This window comes from Manis pentadactyla, chromosome 16, assembly GCF_030020395.1.
Source record: "Manis pentadactyla isolate mManPen7 chromosome 16, mManPen7.hap1, whole genome shotgun sequence".
NCBI classification, from domain to species: domain Eukaryota; kingdom Metazoa; phylum Chordata; class Mammalia; order Pholidota; family Manidae; genus Manis; species Manis pentadactyla.
Window position 1 is genome coordinate 38,096,580 of NC_080034.1, and position 22,776 is coordinate 38,119,355.

The following is a 22,776-nucleotide window of genomic DNA, read 5'->3' on the forward strand; positions in this document are numbered from 1 at the left end:
CTAATGTGAGCAAATGAACACTCAGAAGTTGAAATTTGAAAAGAATATAATTAACAGTAAAATAAAAAATATTCAATACCTGAGGATAAATTTCATAAAATATATGTCAGTCCTCTCACTGGAAGCTATAAAATATTACTGAGAAGAGTTAAAGAAAACCTAAAGAAGTGAAGAGATACTGTGTTCAAGGACTGGAAGACTCAATATTGTCAATTTTTTCTAATGATATAGACTCAGTGCAATCCCAGTTAAGATCCCAGATAACAGTGTATAAAAATTAACAAGCTGGTTTTAAAATTTATATGGAAATACAAAGGTCCTAGAATAGCCAAAATGATTTTGATAAAGAACAGACAGGACTTAACACTATCTGATTTCTAAAACTTTTATCTGCAATAATCAAAACAATCATATTTGTGTAAAGATAAGTAGATCCATGAAAGGGAATAGTCCAGAAGAAAATAGGACTAATTAATTTTTTAGTGTGGTGCCAAAGCAAATAAATGGAAAGAGGATAGTCTTTTTACAAATGGTGATGGAACAATTTGATACTCATACACAAAAAAACTTAATCCATACATTAATTCATACTTTGCATCATATACAAAGTTAATTCAAAATTGATCAAAGACCTGAGCATAAAGCCCTAATCTATAAATTTCTAGAAGATATTTGTGACTTTGAACTTGATAAAGATTTCTAAGGAATAACACCAAAAGTATGATTTACAAAAGAAAAAATATTTAAATTGTACTATATTAATGTTAAGAACATCTTTTTTAAAGCTACCTTTAAGAGAATAAAAGGTCAAGCCACAAAACTGGGAGAAAATATTTGCAAATCACACATAAAGATTTGTATTTAGAATATATAAGAAACTTTAAAATCTCAATAGTAAGAAAACAACCCAATAAAAAAAATGAGCAAAAGTTCATTTTTGAGCCTTCGGCATAGAAGATACATGGATGACAAACACATAAAAAGATGAGCAACATCATTAGTCGATAGGGAAATGAATATTCACAGTAAGATATCACTACCTACATGTTAGAATGTCTTCAATTAAAAAGGCTTGTAATACAAGTATTGGTGAGGATATGGAGCAACTGAAATTCTTACACACTTCTGGTGGGAATGCAGAATGAAACAGCCACTTTGGGAAAAGAGTTTGGCACTTTCTTTGTTTTTTTTTGTTTTCTATTTTGATACCGTTAATATACAATTACTTGAACAACATTATGGTTACTAGACTCCCCCTATCATCAAGTCCCCCAACATACCCCATTACAGTTACTGTCCATCAGTGTACAGTTTGGCACTTTCTTAAAAACCTAAAATGTATACCTACCCTGTGACTTAGCCATTCCATGCCTAGGCATTTATCCAAGAGAAATGAATGTGTATGACCACATAAAGAGTTGTACCCAAATATTCACAGCACCTTTATTTGTAGTAGACAAAAACTGAAATACAAATGTGTATGAAAATGACAAATAATCAAAATATATGTCAGCAGGCAGGCAAATAAGCAATTTGTACTGTCTCCATACAATGGGATACTTCTCAGCAATAAAAAAATGAATTATTGATAAATGCAGTAATGTGTTTAATTATAGTAAGAGGAAGAAGTTAGGGAAAAAAAGATAATCCATTTATATGAAATTCTATAAAATACTATTCAGAGAGCAGATCAGAGATTGCCTGGAGACACAACTGGAGAGGAATGAATTAACAAGAGACACAAGGAAACTTTTGTGGATGAAAAATGTTCATTATCCTGATTGTAGAAATGCCTTTAAGGATACATACACATACACACACACACACACATATCAAAACTTACCAAAACATATGCTTAAATATGTACACCTTCTCACGTATTAAAGATATATCACTAAATCTGTTCTTAAAATAATATACCATGTTCTTTAATGTTGTAGCATGCTGCTCCAATTCAGAATTGCATAAGGGACTTAGGATAATTTTTTAAATTATATGGATTAAATTTGATGAGGTGGGAAAACATGCATGGTGTATATCAAGTTTACTTATTTTAACCTAATACAAAATTGAGAAACTGAGTAAATATTCCAATTTGGGCTCTCTGAAATTCTGAAGGAATTTTCAGAATTGTATATATCAAATGTTAGATTTAATTTTCCTGTCAGATTAAAACATTGTTATCCAACTGAATGATAAATAAAGGGAGAGAAAGGAGAGAATGTTGTAAGAGTCCTAAGTATAAAATGGAGGAAGTCAACAGAATTCTAAGCTTGGGAGAAATTCTTACCATTTTGATCGGACATCTGAATTTCTGTGGTAGGTAGAATAATGACCCCTCAAAGATGTCCACATCCTAATTCCTGGAATTTGTTAATATGTTACTTTACAGAGTACAAGGGACTTGGCAGATGTGATTAAAATTGAAGACTTTGAGGTGGGGAAATTATCCTGAATTATCCATATGGGTCCAACATGGATTCTTAAATTTAAGAAAGCAGAGAAACTTTCCCGCCTGTGGTCAGAGGGAGATGTGACTGCAGAAGAATGATCAGAGACATATACTGCTGGCTTTGAAAAGGGAGGAAGGGAGCTATGAACCGAGGAATGTGTGTGGCCTCTAGAATCTGGAAAAAACAAGGAAATAGATTATCTCCTAGAGTTTCCAGAAGGAATGCAGTGCTGTTAACACCTTCGTTTTAGACCAGTGAGATCCATTTCCAACTCCAGAGCTATAAGATAATAAATGTACATTGAGTAAGCCATTAAGTTTGTGGTCATTTGTTAAGGCAGCTATGGAAAACTAATACAGTATCTAAAAGTGAGGGGTAGAGTTCAGAATAATGTTTTGGCAGAGGGTTTCAATGGAAAGTGAACTCTGTAATATCAAAATAACTTTTTCCATTCCTTAGGAATTGTTTTCCCTTCCACATACCAAACCTCATTTTCCCATAAAGTAAAACATGTTGTTTATCCATTAAAAAGTAGTTCTAAATATAAAATATTAGGGTTGGAATAAACCTTAGATACCATCTATCTAACTGCCTAAAATTTACAGATGGAGAAACTGAGTGAGGGCCAAAGATTCCATAACTAGTTACCAATACGTCTGAGTTTAAGGCATGGTTCAGTGCTCTATCATATATACCCTTTAGTTAGAAATTTGTTCTGGAATTGTGGAATATCTGAGTCACTCCAAAGAGGATGTTTACTTAGGGAGATAGACAAATCTTTATCGAGTTGGCAGGATTACTTTATGATATTAACTTGTCACCTTGGAAGGCCCTAAGAGGAGGTGGAATAAGTCACATTAATAAACTTCACTGGTCAGTTAAATAGATCTGCATGCAGGGAAGGTACCAACTCAGAATGGAGGTGTTCAGAAGATGGTAGGGACACATCAAAAATAATTTTCTGTATTTCTTCCTGCCTAGGGTCTGTTTTAGTCTTATAGGTTCCATTTCCCACCAGACGTCTCCCCAAACACTGAGTTTCTCCTGTAATGGAACCTCCACTTTTTCTCCAGAGGCCTCTCGTCCTCAAGCTTAGGAGCATCACTTTTTCTCCTCTTTTTCCTTAGTTCCTGTCCTCCTTCCATACTTTTATGATGGGGATTTAAGGTGGCCAAGGTTTTTGTTCCTTCTAAAGTAGGGTTTGTCCACAGACCCCAAATGCTATTCTTGTACAGTTTTTCTCGACATATAATGGACCTGGGAAACATAGTGAAGCCACGTTTTAAATGTTTAATTTATATTACAGTGCTTTAATGAGACAGCACTATAAGAGGATACAATATTTTACAAAATTTTACAAAACTTTTTATCTTAAGTTTTTTTACTCTGCATTCCAGCTCTCTGAACCATCTCTGTCCGGTTGCTATTTAATGTAAACTTAGAGATTGACAACTAGATGGGGTCCTCTGTTCCTGACTGCCATTTGTAAGTCAAACTGATGTAATTAGTAAGATAAAACTGCTGTTTATGTGTGCATGGACATATGCTCACAATGCATTTCCGAGACCTGTTATACTAGGGTTTTCTTAATTACCACCCCTCCTGATTAGAAGAGAGTATCATTTTTACTTTTATATAGTTGGACACTCAGGTATAGTATAATTACCCAGATTAGATTTTTCAAAGTAGATTTAGAGAAGGAATATAGTCAACTGGTAATATTTCAGCACTGATTCATTCCTTTTAGTGTCTGATATTTTATCATCTTTATGTTGACTGCTTTTGAATATCACAGCTCATTGCAATGTTTATATGCCATTCCCTTACACTAAGCGGTGGGGATACAAAAACGATTAGGACACATTCCCTGCCCATACAGTGTTTACAGACCTTTATTTTATATTACCTTCTTGGAAATCACCAGCAGACTGGGAATCAAATTATTGGGCCCTAATGAACCAACCCAAGTAATCTACCACTGTGGCACAGGTAGAAATTGAATTTTTCTGCCAAAAACATGAACACATAATAGAGATTTATGCCTACTGTCTTTACCCTTTCCAGAATGTACGTTCTGTGAGGTAGAAATTATTTTCTGTTGTTTATTGCTGCATCTCTATTGCCTAGAACAGTGCCTGGCACAGGGTAGGTGCTCAGTAGATATTTGTTGAATCAATAGGTGAATGGCTCCTTATCTTTCAGCTTTCAACTCAAATGTTTTCTTATGGTATTCTTCCCCGCTGAGCTGGTTTACCCACTCCCTTATGGATATATTTTCCTTAGAACAAACTGGCCATATTTAGTCATATGACCACACTTAGTGCAAGGGAGGAAACTAGGGCTTTATTCTGAGAAGCTACATGTCCAGTTAAAAAGTACAGGTTTTATTACTAAGGAAGAAGTGGAAAAAAGGATACTGAGAATTACTAGCACTCTACCACAGCTTTAACAGTGGTGTCTATCACTTGTACCTTTGAGCTAAGGGCAGTCATGACTTGGTATGGAGTAAGGCTACAGATTGTGAGAGGTGAGATGCAAAACACAAAGTCAAGAAAGTACCAGAGAAGGATTCAAATTCTTATTACCTCAGGATGTAAAAGAGCAGTAAATAGTTTTATCTAAACATTGGTGTGGTATTAAAAGGACAAGAGAAATAGTGCTCTTGAAGTGGTATGAGGTCTTTTTAATCTATCAGTACTCTTGCTGACTTCTTAGTGGTGGTTTGAGTGTTTTTAACTGCTCAACTCTACTGCCAAGAGTTCTAATTATTTAGTTATTAGAAGTGAGGCTTGGACATTAAATGTTTGAGAACCACTTTTACTGACCTAGTAGTAATTGCAACTATACTTTTATCTTAATTACCATGTAGAATCTAATAACTCCCCAAGGTACAAATGTCAGCCAGACTTCTTTCCTGAGCTCAGGCATTGCCTCTCGCTGCCTTCTGGATACCTCATGAGCACCCCTTGCTCAACCAGAGTTCTCTTCCTCTGAACTGAAGACCCTCCAAAATGCTTGGATTAAATTGAGCAGAAAGAATAAAAAGTCCTGATGGGTAGAGCCATTAAGTGCTTCATCTTTTTGTCATAAGTTTAAAAAAAACCATGGAAGTAATATATGCTTAGTGTTAAACTATTTAAGTGGTGCAAAATAAATTTTAAGATGGGAAAATTCCTTCTTATCCCTCCTACTTCCAAATCTCATTCTCCAGAAGAATCTTTAATGGCTGTTTGAACAGTGGATATTCTTCCAAACTTTTGTGTATATATAAGCAAACATATATATTACACATATACACTGTTTTTCTCCTAAAAATAGGATCATATTACATGTTGTTCTGCCATTTAATAGTACATCTTCGACCTCCGTCTTTTCATGTCATTATTAGAAGGTTGTTTATCTGGTTTGACTAAAACCTCACCTGTTCCTTATTAATATTTCCAGAGTTTAGCTGTCTTAACTAAGGAAAAGCAATTATGAAAGAGACATTTTTGCCTATAATGTATAATATTTGTGTAATTTCAATCCAGTGCTCTAAAATGAGTGCATGCACTAAAATCTACTACCAACTAGGAACCATGATTGGTTGCTCCAAGTTATTATGATAACATCATTTGTCTGTATCACATTATTCCATTGTGACATCATCAACTGATCTTTTAATTTTTTTATAGCCCAGAGGACCACATCATCACTGGGCACTATACGCTATAACAATATATTTCATTTACAGTGTATCTGTAACAATACAGTGGTATCCTTTTTAGTAGATGAATATTTACAAAACTCAATTCAGTTGTTTGGATGCTTTTGGTATTAGACTCTTAGCTAAATGATTCTCTGTTGTATAGATTAATCTAATCCTTTTCAAAGACTGTCTAATATTTTCATAGTATGAATTTGCCAAAATTTATTTAAACATTCCCATGACCACCCTCTTCAGGAAAAATTTTAGAATGCTTTTATTTAGCCATACAGTTAATTTAGGCAATCTATAAACGTTTAATTGATAAATCCAAGCCCATGTCCTTCCTACTCTTCAATTGTTATTTTTTTCATTTCCCCCTGACTCCCCTGTGTATTTAAGCCTTTCTAGTTCTCTCCTCTTATTAAACTTTTGCTGTCCACTCCCCTTTCACCTAAAGCATTTCCATTTTCCCTTTATAAGCCTAGTGCAAGAATCAAACTTCTCACTTGTCACTTTTGCATCTTTATCCATTCCCCTTCTACTTAACTTTGACACAATATGTTTTCTTTCTCTTATTTTCAGTTCTTAGCCTTTTATCCTTTACCACTACCCTTGGGCGATGCTAGGGGATACACAAAATCAGTGATTTTTTTCCCTAAAAAAAGATAAAAAACCTTTTAGCTAAATACTTATTCATAGAAGACATCCTATTTTATTCTACATAGTATCCTTAAATATTTAAGATGTAAGCGCATCCATAAAATAAGGACGTACCAAGAAAGATGTGCAATCAGGTAATAAAAAGAGTATACAGAAATCAAAAGCATTATTTAAAAAAATCCTTTGGTAAATTAAATGATACATTGGATATAGCCAACAACCAGTGGGGATCTAGGAATGCTATCAAAGAAAATCTTTTAAAATATAGGTCAAAAAGACAAAGATGGAATCTGAGAGAAAAGCCCGATGTTTCTCAACCCTATGTGCACATTAGAATAAGCTGAGATTACTTTTAAAAATACTGATGCCCTGGCCCCACCACAGGCCAATTAAATACAAACTCTGGGAGTGGGGGCTCGGTGGTTTCTTAAAGCTTCCCAAGTGATTTTAATGTTTATCCCAGGTCTAGAAACTGTTTAAGAGACCTGAAGGATAGAACCAAGATGTCTGAAGTCTTTCTAATAAGACTTTTAGAAGCAGAGGACAGACTTTGAAAGAAAAGAAGTAATAGTAGGACCTTCCCTGAGATCCCCAAAGACTTGTCATCAGCAATTAAGGATCAGGATACCGAGGCCCCTGCAGGAATTAAAAAAAGAAGACAAGAACCACAATATATCCTGGTGTTACAGCTGAACCCCAAGAATAAAGAAAACCCTTACATCATAAAGAAAAATAGAAACCACCTTGTGCACTACCTGCCTAACTTATCTAAACAGCTGCCACTCTCTTCCCCAGATGTGGCTGTCTACTTAATTTCTGTGGCCCATTCCTGCTCTTTGTGTTGCTGACCTCAGACTTCTTGGGAAGAGCTGTTCTTAGGTTGGTGTTTAGAAGGCAATTTGCTCCTTTGTTTTCTCCTGATCTCATCTGTGTGCCGGTTCAGTGATAGATCTTTTCTTGTCTCCCAGCTCAGTTTAGAACTTTACAAAATTTTCTGTCATTCCAGTGTCCTCTTGGAGAAAGATGATTATTTAGTACTGTCTTTCAACTTTTGATGTTTAGATGATCTGATATTTTCTAGTGTTTTTTGTTGCCTTAACAATGGTATGACCCTTTGCCTCCTATTTATTTAAGAACAGTAATTCGTCTAAGTAAGGAGTGACAGAATTAAGTGTAAATTTGGTCTATTAACTTTGCTTTCTTCAGTAATTACTTTTACTGAGAAGAAAAGTGAGTTTACCAAAGCTTGTATGTATCTAAGAGATATAATAAAGGAGGAAAGAGTTTATAGCTATAAAGTGGTAGTTCCGTATAGGATTCTTTCTGCGATCTTCATGACTGGGCATCTCAGAGCCTTTGGTCCCTGAAGTACCGATGTAGCAATCCCTACTGGAGGCTTGGCTCAGAACTTTGGAACTGCATTGGAAATATAAAAGGATTAAAGAGAGAGAAGTTAAGTCTGGGGGACCATTTTGTTAATTTCTGTCTGCTATGGCCTCAGATTTCTTTCTTTTTAAAAAAAAATTGTGATAAAATATATATAACATAAATTTTACTATTTTAACCATTTTTAAATATACAGTACAGTGACAGTAAATACATTCGCATTACTATGCAATTATCACCACTATTTTCCAGAACTTTTTCCTCTTCCCAAACAGAAACTCTGTACCTGTTACATAATAGTAACTTAACTCTCCATTTCCCCCTCATTTCCAGTAACCTCTATTCTACTTTCTGTCTCTATGAATTTGCTGATTCTAGGTACCTCATATAAACAGAATTGTGTAATATTTGATCTTTTGTGTCTAGCTTATTTTACTTAGCATGTTTTCAAGGTTCATGTTGTAGCATGTATCAGAATTTCCTTTTTATTGCTAAATAATATTTAATAATTTGTAATACATCTATAAATACATATTTTTCTATGGATTGTTTCCACCTTTTGGCTATTGTGAATAGTACTGCTGTGAACATTGCTGTACAAGTGTCTGTTGGAGTCTCTACTTTCACTTGTTTGGGGGAATACCTAGGAGGGGAATAGCTGGGTCATTTGTAATTCTGTTTAATGTCTTGAGGAACCGGCAAACTTCCACAGAGGCTGCTGTTTTATTTTCCTACCAGTAATGCATGAGGGTCCCAACTCCTCTACATCCTCACCAATGCTTGTCATTGCTCTTTTTTTGATAATAGCCATCCTAATGGGTGTGAAGTGGTATCTCAGAGGGAGCAGAATACATGACCCCAAAATATGCCATTTTGGCCTGTGGATTATTTTGAACTAAAGGCAATAAGGGCTAACAGACTCAAGTAGAGTTTGTTTGTTGTTACCTCTCCTTTAACTGCCTAGAAGAATTTAGATATCAGACCTGTACCAGGAAGAAAGCTAATACCAGAGATAATTTTTTATATTAGACTTACCTGTGTGGTAAACATTTGTTTACCAAACAGTTGCTCCACTCATCTTCCTTTGAATTGTCTTCCTCCCTTTTGAAGTCCCAGATCCCTAGCCCCTTCTGCTTAACTCAGGATGGCCTCAGTTGTCTGGGAGCTTCAGATCTTTGGGGATCTTATACATTTAAATTAAATTTATTTTTTCCCCTGTTAATCTGTCTAATATCAATTTAATTATTAAACCAGCCAAAGACCCTAGTGGGAAGAAGGGAAAAGTCTTCCTCCCCTACACATCTTGAGCTTTTTATTTGCATTTCCCACATGAAAAATGATGTTGAACATCTTTTCATGCACTTATTCCCACAGGTTTCTTTTTTAAAGGAGAAAAAAATAAGTGTATGATCATGTATAAGAGTATTCATCATCTCCCTATTCCCTAATCTGAAGGAAGTAGATGAATAACTACAGTGTGCAGTTTCATACAGATATACAGTAAACCTTTATGTGTGAACTTGTTTGCATGCATGTCTATCTCTTCTTTGTATGTATATCTTGTCTGCAAATACATAGCTCCTGGTGACACTCCAGTATTACTGGACTTTAATGTTTGACAGAGGCCTGGGGTTGAAAGTTAAGTGAGAGCTTTCTAGGTCATCCTTACATGGATATTTTCAAAATTGAGATGTACTTAACACTGCATTCAATTACAAGCCCTACGTATGTCTCTTTCCTTGTGTTTTTTTTTCTTACTTTTGTGTTTTAGTTGTAGGAGGCTGAAAGCCTTTATGGCCCAGACATCTGGGTACTTAGAATGCTGCTGTAATTTTCTGTGCTACTATCAAAGTAGCCAGTTCCTATATTCTTTTTCTCTGAAAACTCTCCTGTTAGACATTAGGACAATCTGATACAAGTTATCTGTATTTTAACACAATAACAACACAGTAAGTAACACACATGCGGAATTAGTGCATAAAGCCTTAAAATGACTTCCTCAATGGGGGAACGGGTGGCCTGACAATTTAGTTATGTTAACTGAAGTTTCAGTATAGTATTAATGAAATTTTTTTTCTTTCATTAATGTACAATTACATGAGCAACATTATGGCTACTAGACTCGCCCCCACTATCAAGTCCCCACCATATAATCTACTAAGGTCACTATCCATTGGCATAGTAAGATGCTATAGAATCACTACTTGTCTTCTCTGTGCTATACTGCCTTCTGGTGCCACCCCTCCTACATTATGAGTACTAATCATAATACCCCTTTTTCCCCCTTACCCTCCCTCCCTTCCCACCCATCCTCTCCAGTCCCTTTCCCTTTGGCAACTGTTAGTCCATTCTTGGGTTCTGTGATTCTGCTGCTGTTTTGTTCCTTCTGTTTTTTCTTTGTTCTTGTACTCCACAGATGAATGAAATCATTTCATACTTCTCTTTCTCTACCTGGCTTATTTCACTGAGCATAATACCCTCTAGCTCCATCCATGTTGTTGCAAATGGTAGGATTTGTATTCTTCTCATGGCTGAATAATATTCCATTGTGTATATGTACCACATCTTCTTTATCCATTCATCTACTGATGAACACTGAGGTTGCTTACATTTTTTGGCTATTGTAAATAGTGCAGCGATAAACATAGCGGTGCATCTGTCTTTTTCAAACTGGGCTGCTGCATTCTTAGGGTAAATTCCTAGAAGTGGAATTCCTGGGTAAAATGGTATTTCTATTTTGAGTTTTTTGAGGAACCTTCATACTGCTTTCCACAAAGGCTGAACTAATTTACATTCCCACCAGCACTGTAGGAGGGTTCCCCATTCTCCACATCCTCACCAGCATTTGTTGTTGTTTGTCTTTTGGATGATGGCCATCCTAACTGGTGTGAGGTGATATCTCATTGTGGTTTTAATTTGCATGTCTCTGATGATTAGCGATATGGATCATCTTTTCATGTGCCTATTGGCCATCTCAATTTCTTCTTTGGAGAAGTGTCTGTTCAGATTCTCTGCCCATTTTTACTTGGACTATATGCTTTTTGTTTGTTGAGGTGTGTGAGCTCTTTATATATTTTGGATGTCAACTCTTTATTGGATATGTCATTTATGACTATATTTTCCCATACTGTAGGATGCCTTTTTGTTCTATTGATGGTGTCCTTTGCTGTACAGAAGCTTTTCAGCTTAGATAATCCACTTGTTCATTTTTGCTTTTTTTCTTTTTTTGATATCATTGATCTACAATTACATGAAGAACATTATGTTTACTAGGCTCCCCCTTTCACCTAGTCCCCCCCACATACCCCTTCACACTCACTGTCCATCTGCATAGTAAGATGCTGTAAAATCACTACTTGTCTTCTCTGTGTTGCACAGCCCTCCCCGTACCCCCACACACACTATACATGCTAATCGTAATGCCCCCTTTTGTATTTCCCTCCTTTCCGACCCATCCTCCCCAGTCCCTTTCCCTTTAGTAACTGTTAGTCCATTCTTGGATTCTATGATTCTGCTGCTGTTTTGTTCCTTCAGTTTTCCTTTGTTCTTATACTCCACGTATGAGTGAAATCATTTGGTACTTGTCTTTCTCCGCCTGGCTTATTTCACTGAGCCTAATACCCTCTAGCTCCATCCATGTTGTTGCGAATGGTAGGATCTGTTTGTTTCTTATGCCTGAGTAATATTCCATTGTGTATATGTACCACATCTTCTTTATCCATTCATCTACTGATGGACATTTAGGTTGCTTCCATATCTTGGCTATTGTAAATAGTGCAGTGATAAACATGGGGGTGCATCTGTCTTTTTCAAACTGGAGTGCTGCATTCTTAGGGTAAATTCCTAGAAGTGGAATTCCTGGGTAAAATGGTATTTCTATTTGAGCATTCTGAGGAACCTCCATACTGCTTTCCACAATGGTTGAACTAATTGACATTCCCACCAGCAGTGTAGGAGGGTTCCCCTTTCTCCACAACCTCGCCAACATTTGTTGTTGTTTGTCTTTTCGATGATGGCGATCCTTACTGGTGTGAGGTGATATCTCGTTGTGGTTTTAATTTGCATTTCTCTGATGATTAGCGATGTGGAGCATCTTTTCATGTGCCTGTTGGCCATCTGGATTTCTTCCTTAGAGAACTGTCTATTCAGCTCCTATGCCCATTTTTTAATTGGATTCTTTGCTTTATGTTTGTTGAGGTGTGTGAGCTCTTTATATATTTTGGATGTCAATCCTTTATTGGATCTGTCATTTATGAATATATTCTCCCATACTGTAGAATACCTTTTTGTTCTATTGATGGTGTCCTTTGCTGTACAGAAGCTTTTTAGCTTGATATAGTCCCACTTGTTCATTTTTGCCTTTGTTTCCCTTGCCCGGGGAGATATGTTCATGAAGAAGTCACTCATGTTTATGTCCAAGAAATTTTTGCCTATGTTTTTTTCTAAGAGTTTTATGGTTTCATGACTTATATTCAGGTCTTAGATCCATTTCGAATTTACTTTTGTGTATGGGGTTAGACAGTGATCCAGTTTCATTCTCTTACATGTGGCTGTCCAGTTTTGCCAGCACCATCTGTTGAAGAGACTGTTCTTTCCCCATTGTATGTCCATGGCTCCTTTATCATATATTAATTGGCCATATATGTTTGCGTTATTATCTGGAGTCTCTATTCTGTTCCACTGGTCTGTGGCTCTGTTCTTGTGCCAGTACCAAATTGTCTTGATTACTGTGGCTTTGTAGTAGAGCTTGAAGTTGGGGAGCAAGATCCCCCTCCACTTTATTCTTCCTTCTCCGGATTACTTTGGCTATTCGGGGTCTTTGGCGGTTCCATATGAATTTTTGAACTATTTGCTCCAGTTCATTGAAGAATGCTGTGGATAATTTGAAAGGAATTGCATCAAATCTGTATATTGCTTTGGACAGGATGACCATTTTGACGATATTAATTCTTCCCAGCCAGGAGCATGGGATGAGTTTCCATTTGTTAGTGACCTCTTTAATTTCTCTTAAGAGTGTCTTGTAGTTTTCAGGGTATAGGTCTTTCACTTCCTTGGTTAGGTTTATTCCTAGGTATTTTATTCTTTTTTGATGCTATTGTGAATGGAATTGTTTTCCTGATGTCTCTTTCTATTAGTTCATTGTTAGTGTATAGGAAAGCTATAGATTTCTGTGTGTTAATTTTGTATCCTGCAACTTTGCTGAATTCCGATAGTTCTAGTAGTTTTGCACTGGAGTCTTTAGGGTTTTTTATGTACACATGTCATCTGCAAATGGTGACAGTTTGACTTCTTCTTTACCAATCTGGATTCCATGTATTTCTTTGTTTTGTCTGATTGCCATGGCTAGGACCTCCAGTACTACGTTGTATAACAGTGGGGAGAGTGGGCATCACTGTCTTGTTCCCAATCTCAGAGGAAAAGCTTTCAGCCTCTCGCTGTTCAGTATGATGTTAGCTGTGGGTTTATCATATATGGACTTTATTATGTTGATATACTTGCCCTCTATGCCCATTTTGTTGAGAGTTTTTATCATGAATGGATGTTGAATTTTGTCGAATGCTTTTTCAGCATCTATGGAGATGATCATGAGGTTTTTGTCCTTCTTTTTGTTGATGTGGTGGATGATGTTGATGGATTTTTGAATGTTGTACCATCCTTGCATCCCTGGGATGAATCCCACTTGGTCATGGTGTATGATCCTCTTGATGTAGTTTTGAATTCGGTTTGCTAATATTTTGTTGAGTATTTTTGCATCTACATTTATCGGGGATATTGGTCTGTAATTTTCTTTTTTGGTGGGGTTGTTGCCTGGTTTTGGTATTAGGGTGATTTTGGCTTCATTGAATGAGTCAGGAAGTATTCCCTCCTCTTCTATTTTTTGGAAAACTTTAAGGAGAATGGGTATTATGTCTTCTCTGTATGTCTGATAAAATTCTGAGGTAAGTGCATCTGTCCTGAGGGTTTTGTTCTTGGGTAGTTTTTTGATTACTGCTTCAATTTCGTTGCTGGTAATTGGTCTGTTTAGATTTTCTGTTTTTTTCCGGGTCAGTCTTGGAAGGTTGTATTTTTCTAAGAAGTTGTCCATTTCTCCTAGGTTTTCCAGCTTGTTAGCATATAGGTTTTCAATTATAATTTTCAATTATAGTATTCTCTAATAATTGTTTGTATTTCTGTGGGGTCCGTCGTGATTTTTCCTTTCTTGTTTCTGAGTCTGTTGATGTGTGTTGATTCTCTTTTTCTCTTAATAAGTCTGGTTAGAGGCTTATCTATTTTGTTTATTTTTTCAAAGAACCAGCTCTTGGTTTCATTGATTTTTTTCTATTGTTTTATTCTTCTCAATTTTATTTGTTTCTTCTCTGATCTTTATTATGTCCCTCCATCTGCTGACCTTAAGCCTCATTTGTTTTTCCTTTTCCAATTTCAATAATTGTGACATTAGACTATTCATTTGGGATTGTTCTTCCTTCTTTAAATATGCCTGGATTGCTGTATACTTTCCTCTTAAGACTGCTTTTGCTGCGTCCCACAGAAGTTGGGGCTTTGTGTTGTTGTTGTCATTTGTTTCCATATATTGCTGGATCTCCATTTTAATTTGGTCATTGATCCATTGATTATTTAGGAGCATGTCGTTAAGCCTCCATGTGTTTATGAGCCTTTTTGCTTTCTTTGTACGATTTATTTCTCGTTTTATACCTTTGTGGTCTGAAAAGGTGGTTGGTAGGATTTCGATCTTTTGGAATTTACTGAAGCTCTTTTTGTGGCCTAGTATGTGATCTATTCTGGAGAATGTTCCATGTGCACTTGAGAGGAATGTGTATCCTGTTGCTTTTGGATGTAGAGTTCTATAGATGTCTATTAGGTCCATCTGTTCTAGTGTGTTGTTCAGTGCCTCTGTGTCCTTACTTATTTTCTGTCTGGTGGATCTGTCCTTTGGAGTGGGTGGTGTGTTAAAGTCTCCCAAAATGAATGCATTGCATTCTATTTCCTCCTTTAATTCTGTTAGTATTTGTTTCACATATATTGGTGCTCCTGTATTGGGTGCATATATGTTTATAATGGTTATATCCTCTTGTTGGACTGAGCCCTTTATCATTATGTTGTGTCCTCTATCTCTTGTTTCTTTCTTTATTTTGACGTCTATTTTGTCTGATTCTAGTATTGCAACACCTGCTTTTTTCTCTCTGTTGTTTCCATGAAATATCTTTCTCCATCCATTGACTTTTAATCTGTGCCTATCTTTGGGTTTGAGGTGAGTCTCTTGTAAGCAGCATATAGATAGGTCTTGCTTTTTTATCCATTCTATTACTCTGTGTCTTTTGATTGGTGCATTCAGTCCATTTACATTTTGGGTGATTATTGAAAGATATGTACTTATTGCCATTGCAGGCTTTAGATTCCTGGTTATCAAAGGTTCAAGGTTAGCTTCTTTACTACCTTACTGTCTGACTTAACTCACTTATTGAGCTGTTATAAACACAGTCTGATGATTATTTCTCTCCCTTCTTATTTCTCCTCCTCCATTCTTCATATGTTGGGTGTTTTGTTCTGTGCTCTTTTTAGGAGTGCTCCCATCTAGAGCAGTCCCTCTAAGATACCCTGTAGAGGTGGTTTGTGGGAGGCAAATTCCCTCAACTTTTGCTTGTCTGGGAATTGTTTAATCCCTCCTTCATATTTAAATGATAATCGTGCTGTATACAGTATCCTTGTTTCAAGGCCCTTCTGTTTCATTGCATTAAATATATCATGCCATTCTCTTCTGGCCTGTAGGGTTTCTGTTGAGAAGTCTGATGATAGCCTGATGGGTTTTCCTTTGTAGATGACCTTTTCTCTCTCTCTGGCTGTCTTTAATACTCTGTCCGTGTCCTTGATCTTTGCCATTTTAATTATTATGTGTGTTGGTGTTGTCCTCTTTGGGTCCCATCTCTCAAGAGTTCTATGTGCCTCTGTAGTCTGAGCAACTATTTCTTCCCCCAGTTTGGGGAAGTTCTCGGCAATTATTTCTTCAAAGACACTTACTATCCCTTTTTCTCTCTCTTATTCCTCTGTTACCCCTATAATGCGGATATTGTTCCTTTTGGATTGGTCACACAGTTGTCTTAATATTGTTTCATTCCTGGAGATCCTTTTATCTCTCTCTGCGTCAGCTTCTATGCGTTCCTGTTCTCTGGTTTCTATTCCATCAATGGCCTCTTGCATCTTATCCATTCTGCTTATAAATCTTTACGGAGTTTGTTTGCCTTCTGTAATCTCCCTCTGGACGTCTGTAATCTCCCTCCGGACTTCATCCCTTAGCTCTTGCATATTTCTCTGCAGCTCTGTCAGCATGTTTATGATTTTTATTTTGAATTCTTTTTCAGGGAGACTGGTTAGGTCTGCCTCTGCAGATCCTTTCTCAGGTGGTGTAGCTATCTTGGACTGGACTAAATTTTTTTGCCTTTTCATGGTGATAACAGCATCTGTAGGCAGGCTGCGAGTGTGTCAGCTGGGAGAAGAAAGTCCTTTCCTGCTTGCTGGATTCCTTGCCCTTCTCCGCTGCCTGTGAAGGTTACACGCACTCCTGGAGCAGCCAGCAGGTTAGTCCCCTAAGTTGCTGTGGGTGGCGTCTCTGTCAGAGCAGCGTGGAGCCCTGCGGGGAGTGGCAGGCACGCCAGGTGTGCTCCTCTGAGCTAGCAGCACCCCTGCCGGGCAGCTGTGTAACAACAGCGGCCTTTGGGTTTGGCCCAGGCGGCTGTGCATTGGGCTGGAATTCTGGTTGTCTGCTGGGAGCACACCTACTCCCTCTGGCTCTGGTGCAGGTGCGCACAGGCCTCTACTGGGCTCCTCTGGCTCCACTGCCACCAGTGCGCGCGAGGCGCACCCAGGCTGTTCGGTCGCACTGTTGCGGGCTTGCACAAGCCTGTCCTTGTCCCCTCTGGCGCCATTGGCGCACGGATCCGCTCCCAGTCCCTTCCAGCACCTCCACCCCCGGCGCGTGCCACCACTTTCCCGCCACTAGGCTGGTGCCTCAGGGTCCACGCCAGTCGGAGGAACGACTGGCAGGCTGCTCAGTGCCGTGAGGGGCCCCAGAGCTGCACCGCCTCCCCGGAGTTTAGGGCGCCTAAGTTTTCCCGGAATTCCCAGCTGCCGGCTGAGTGCGCCGGAGCAGTCTCGTCCAGCTGTGGGGTCCCTGTCTCTTCAAGACTTGCAGAAAGCACTCGCTTTTCTTTTGTCTCAGGGGTGCCGGTTGTGGGGACCTGCCCACAGGTTTTTCTTTTCCGTTTCTCTAATATCCAGCACCCCGTGCAACTTGTGTCTGTGTTCCGGGTGCGGATTTCTAGAGCTGGTTGTTTAGCAGTCCTGGTCTTTCACTCCCTTCCCATTCCAACTCCTTTTTTCCCGCTGGGTTTTGGGGTGGGGAAGTGTTCAGGTTCCACCTGGCCGCGGCTTGTATCTTACCCCCTTAGTGTGATGTTGAGTTCTCACAGATGTAGATGTATCCTGGCTGTTGTACTGCATCCACTGGTGTGTCTTTTAGGAATAGTTGTATTTATTGTATTTTCATAAATATATATGTTTTGGGGAGGAGATTTCCTCTGAACTACTCACACCACCATTTTCCCGTGATCCTCTCATTTTTGCTTTTGTTTCCCTTGCCCGTGGAGATATATTCATGAAGAAGTTGCTCATGTTTAGGTCCAAGAGATTTTTGTCTATGTTTTTTTCTAAGAGTTTTATGGTTTCATAATTTACATTCAGGTCTTTGATCCATTTTGAATTTACTTTTGTGTATGGGGTTAGACAATCCAGTTTCCTTCTCTTACATGTAGCTGTCCAGTTTTGCCAATACCAGCTGTTGAAGAGGCTCTCATTTCTCCCTTGTATATCCATGGCTCTTTTATCATATATTAATTGAGCATATATGTTTGGGTTAATTTCTGGACTCTCTATTCTGTTCCACTGGTCTGTGGGTCTGTTCTTGTGCCAGTACCAAATTGTCTTGATTACTGTGGCTTTGTAGTAGAGTTTGAAGTTGGGAAGCGAGATAACCCCTGCTTTATTTTTCCTTCTCTGGATTACTTTGGCTATTAGGGATCTTTTGTCATTCCATATGAATTTTAGAAGTATATATTCCAGTTCGTTGAAGAATGCAGTATTTTGATAGGGATTGCATTGAATCTGTATATTGCTTTAGGCAGGTTGACCATTTTGACAATATTAATTCTTCCTGGCCAAGAGCATGGGATGAGTTTCCATTTGTTAGTGTCCTCTTTAACTTCTTTTAAGAGTGTTTTGTAGTTTTCAGGATATAGGCCTTTCACTTCCTTGGTCAGGTTTATTCCTAGGTATTTTATTCTTTTTGATGCTATTGTGAATGGAATTATTTACCTGATTTCTCTTTCTGCTACTTCACCGTTAGTGTATAAGAATGCAACAGATTCCTATGTATTAATTTTGTATCCTGCAACTTTGCTGTATTCCGATATTAGATCTAGTAGTTTGGGAGTGGAGTCTTTAGGGTTTTTTATGTACAATATCATGTCATTTGCAAATAGTGACAATTTGATTTATTCTTTACCAATCTAGATTCCTTGTATCTCTTTGTTTTGCCTGATTGCCATGGCTAGGACCTCTAGTACGATGTTGAATAAAACTGGGGAGAGTGGGCATCCCTGTCTTGTTCCCAATCTTAAAGGAAAGCTTTCAGCTTCTCACTGTTAAGTATGATGTAGGCTGTGGGTTTGTCATATATGGCCTTTATTATGTTGAGGTACTTGCCCTGTATACCCATTTTGGGTAGCTTCTTTACTATCTAACCATCCAATTTAACTCTCTTATTAAGCTATTATAAACACAGTCTGATGATTCTTTATTTCTCTCCCTTCTTATTTCTCCTCCTCCATTCTTTATATGTTAGGTGTTTTATTCTGTACTCTTTTGTGTTTCCTTTTACTACTTTTGTGAGTAGTTGATTTTATTTTTGCCTTTAATTAGTATTTGGTTGGTCTTCTTTCTTTGGTGTGATTTTATTTTCTCTGTTAACATCTATTTATCCTTAGGAGTGCTTCCATCTAGAGCAATCCCTTTAAAATATCCTGTACAGGTGGCTTATGGGAGGCAAATTCCCTCAACTTTTGTTTGTCTGAGAATTGTTTAATCCCTCCTTCATATTTAAATGATAATCATGCTGGATACAGTATTCTTGGTTCAAGGTCCTTCTGTTTCATTGCATTAAACATATCATGCCATTCTCTTCTGGCCTGTAAAGTTTCTGTTGAGAAGTCTGATGATAGCCTGATGTGTTTTCCTTTGTAGGTAACCTTTTTTCTCTCTCTGGCTGCCTTTAATTCTCTGTCATTGTGTTTGATCTTTGCCATTTTAATTATTATATGTCTTGGTGTTGTCCTCCTTGTGTCCCTTTTGTTGGGAGTTCTGTGGACCTCCATGGTCTTAGAGACTATTTCCTCCCCCAGTTTGGGGAAGTTTTCAGCAATTATTTCTTCAAAGACACTTTCTATCCCTTTTTCTCTCTCTTCTTCTGGTACTCTTATAATGCAGATATTGTTCCTTTTGGATTGGTCACACAGTTCTCTTAATATTCTTTCATTCCTGGAGATCCTTTTATCTCTCTTTGCCTCAGCTTCTCTATGTTCCTGTTATCTGATTTCTATTCCATTAATGGCCTCTTGCACCTCATCCAATCTGCTTTTAAGTCCTTCCAGAGATTGCTTTATTTCTGTATTCTCCCTCCCAACTGGATCCTTTAGCTCTTGCATATTTCTCTGCAGGTCCATCAGCATGGTTATGACCTTTATTTTGAATTCTTTTTCAGGAAAATTGGTTAAATCTATTTCCCCAGGCCCTCTCTCATGGGTTGTCTGGGTAATTCTGGAGTGGACCAGATTCTTCTGCCTTTTCGTGGCAATAGAGGTAGCTGTAGGCAGGTAGTGCATGTGTCAGCTGGGAGAACAAAGTCCTTTCCTATTTTCTGGTCGCCTTGCCCTTCTCCGCTGCCTGTGTCAGTTACCCGCACTCCTGGAGCAGCCTCTGGGTTATCCAGTTGCAGAGACCCGCTCACAGATTTTGCTTTCCCAATTCTCTAATATCCAGCACACCATGCACTGTGTGTCTGCACTCCTGGTGCGGGTTACTAGAGCTGGTTGTTTAGCAGTCCTGGGCTTTCACTCCCTTCCTGCTCCTACTCCTTTCTTCCTGCCGGGGAGCTGGGATGGGGGAGCGCTCGGGTCCCGCTGGGCCGTGGCTTATATCTTACCCCCTTTGTGAGCTGCTGAGTTCTCGCAGATGTAGATGTAGCCTGGCTTTGTACTGTATCCACTGGTCTGTCTTTTAGGAATAGTTGTACTTGTTGTATTTTCAAAAATATTTATGGTTTTGGGAGGAGATTTCCGCTGCCCTACTCACGGCACCATCATGGCTTCTCCTCCATCTTTTCTTTTCTTCTTGATTAGATTCAGGTTAAATATATTTGGGAGGAATAGTACATGCATACTTGCCATTATTGTCACATCAGGAGGCACAATGATATCAGTTTATGTTATTGGTGAAGGACAGAGTTTAATCATAATACAGATCACTTGTATTAAGGGGGTATGTGTCAGATTACTTCATTGGAAAGCCTTTTTTCCTTTTTTGATAAGTAATCTATAGGTTTATGCTTTGAGACATTGTGGCTGTCCTGTTCCCTAATAACCTTTCCCTTGGTGGTGTTAATTTGCTTATTGATTTAATCCACGGTTTCCCCATGGGTCTACTGATGGATGCCAGTATACCTGTGAAGCCCAGGATATTTTGTATATGTGTTTTTCCAGGGATATGGTCCATGACCCTCAGAATATCTGAAAAAATCTTTCCTCCCTGTTTTTGAGGTGCATTCTACAAATTTCTGCACATCAGAGAGTCTGTTATAAGTAGTAGGTTTCTAAGTTGGGAACCAACAGTGTTCATCTAATTTTCCTAATCTAGCCTAGCATCATCTACAGCTGGGTACTTAAGTTCTGTTGTTTATTTGAGAACACTTTATTCTGACCTCTCCCTTATCCTGAGCCAAGCATTTGGATCTTGTTTGGTATAAACTGTCCTAGAAAATAAAGTAAAGGGGCTTAGTACCCTGGTTTTTGGTGTTCTCTTTGAAGATTTTTGGGCACAGCAAAATACGAATTGTGTCTCTGTTGACACTGAAGTAAATATAGATCAGCTGGAATTGAATTAAAATGGCAATACATGCTTGAGTTGCCTGATTACCAGTTCTATCACTAAGACATTTTTCACAAGTGTAAAATAGATCTTTTTGACTATGTGACAGTAGGGTCCAGCAGGTGATTTTAGGGATACTTGCATCCATTTTTAGCCTAATATGGAATAGCTGTAGAGGTAATTAGTTCTTGACTTTCCCTATTCATTCAGGAGAGCAATATAGAATTAATCATGGCAACTGCCAATGAAGTGTGTTTTGTTTCATATATTGATTAGCCTGTTGGCGATATTGGTTTGTCTTGCATGAAAAAGTATCTGTCATTTGAGTGGCTGATAATAAGAGCTAACATTGGAATATTATACTTTTAAAAATACACATTATACCATTTAACCCAGAAGATGACTCTGCGAAAGTAGATATTTTATTCTAATTACACAGTAGGGAAAAAAGGCTTAGATAGTTAAAATAGCCAACATTAAACAGCTTGTAAGGAGCCCAAATTCCTTGCCCTTTCTGTCTTACCAGTCTAAAAGGTAAAGATGTTCTAGAGAATCTAAATGTGAACAAAGCCTTTGCTCTCAATCTTTTAAAGGTCTGTCTTATGAATATTATAGATGACATCACAAGAAGAGCAAAAAAGTACAGAACAGGGCAGCCTCCGAATATAAGGTCAAGGTTGGTATGATGGAGGTGACATTTGGAGCAGAAAAAGAATGACCAAAAACATGGAGATGGGAAAGCATAGGGCTTATCGTGGGAAAGGATACAGTCTGGTCTAGCTGGAGCATGAGCTGCATGAAACAAAGTAAAAGAAAGTAGTGGAAGCTAGACCTGAAAGACAGGTTAGGAGCACATTGTGAAGGACCTTGAATGCTGTGCTATGGAAAAACTTCATTCTTTGAGCAGGAAATGAAAAATACCACCCTATAGAAGAGCAATAATAATAATAGATACTGAAAATTTCAAGTTAGGACTCAGCTAATCTCTTAACATGTTACCTCATAAATGCCTCACAATAACTATGAACAAGTATACTATGCCCATTTTACAGATGTTACACTGAGGTTCAGCAAGGGTAAGTAAGTTTGCAAATGTCAGACAGATGTTGCTGAATCTAGAACTAAGACTGGGCTCTGTCAGCTTCCAAAAAGCCTTTTCTATTTACCACTATGTTGTCATTTCTTTGATCAAATCACCTGCTAAATTCTTACTTCTCTTGTAAACAACATGGTTATAGGAAAAAAAAATTTTCAAAGTTCTGAAAACTTGCCCATATGTGATCACTACCAAACCTGACGTACTAGTCTCTAATTTGGGACCAAGCTGATGGAAATTGAAGAGTTGGATGGTGTTTTGTTTACATGTCTTGTGACATCAGTACATGCTCATAGCAAATA

General features: G+C 37.9%; 1 protein-coding gene across 6 annotated transcripts in view; it reads left to right on the forward strand.

The window, feature by feature from the left end:
- LOC118907977 (peptidyl-prolyl cis-trans isomerase FKBP5-like) overlaps positions 1–22,776 on the forward strand; it is a 124,751-nt gene that overhangs the window by 28,551 nt on the left and 73,424 nt on the right. The gene's annotated exons all lie outside the window — the stretch shown is intronic.